The sequence below is a fragment of the Bidens hawaiensis genome, unplaced genomic scaffold, assembly GCF_021521415.1.
Source record: "Bidens hawaiensis isolate Kalapana, Puna unplaced genomic scaffold, B.hawaiensis_p1.1 tig00101280_1, whole genome shotgun sequence".
In the NCBI taxonomy this organism is placed as follows: domain Eukaryota; kingdom Viridiplantae; phylum Streptophyta; class Magnoliopsida; order Asterales; family Asteraceae; genus Bidens; species Bidens hawaiensis.
In genome coordinates, this window is record NW_027504705.1 from 10,001 (window position 1) to 10,762 (window position 762).

The 762-nt window shown below is 45.8% G+C and overlaps 1 pseudogene; it reads right to left on the minus strand.

Moving 5' to 3' along the window:
* Positions 1-155: 155 nt before the first annotated feature.
* LOC143608154 (5S ribosomal RNA) lies at positions 156-274 on the minus strand (annotated as a pseudogene).
* Positions 275-762: the final 488 nt, after the last annotated feature.

Below are 762 nucleotides of genomic sequence, written 5' to 3' on the forward strand. Positions count from 1 at the left end.
GGCATATGCCATTATAAAATTCATACAAGAGTTAAAATGGCCCGTGTTAAAATGGCACGTGTCTTGAATTTTGGCGAATGAGAATTTCTGCAAGTTAAAGGCATTGTATGGATGCCATAGGATCCATGAAAAAAACACCAAAAGTTGCAAAAAGTGGGTTGAAACATGAGGACTTCCCTGGGGGTCACCCATCCTAGTACTACTCTCGCACAAGCATGCTTAACTACGGAGTTCTGATGGAATCCGGTGCATTAGTGCTAGCATGATCGCAATCGAAATAGAAGGATTAGCTTATTCAATTATACATTTCTCCAAAGGCAAAAAAATAAAAATGAGGACCTCCCAGTGGGTCACCCATCCTAGCACAACTCTAGTCCAAGCATGCTTAACCATGAAGTTCTATGATATGATGCACACATGGTTACTACCATGTCATGAACTCATCGGTAAGCTGGCCATGTTGCCCGGTAACCTGGCATGCTGGCCGGTAAGCTGGCCATGTTGCCCGGTAACCTGGCACGGTACCCGCTAAGCTGGCGATGTTGCCCGGTAACTTGGCCACAACGACTAGCAAAGCACGGTAAACCTGGCACGCTGGCCCGGTAAGGTTAAAACGTTGTTCGACAAACTTGCTACGGCCCCTTGGCTTTTGGTTAACCCGAACACATGAATTCATTATTCCATACGACCCATTATGGAAAGTAAACTGGAACGTTGAGGTCGAGCTAGGCCAATCCAAGTTTATGTCCAAGCACAACACGA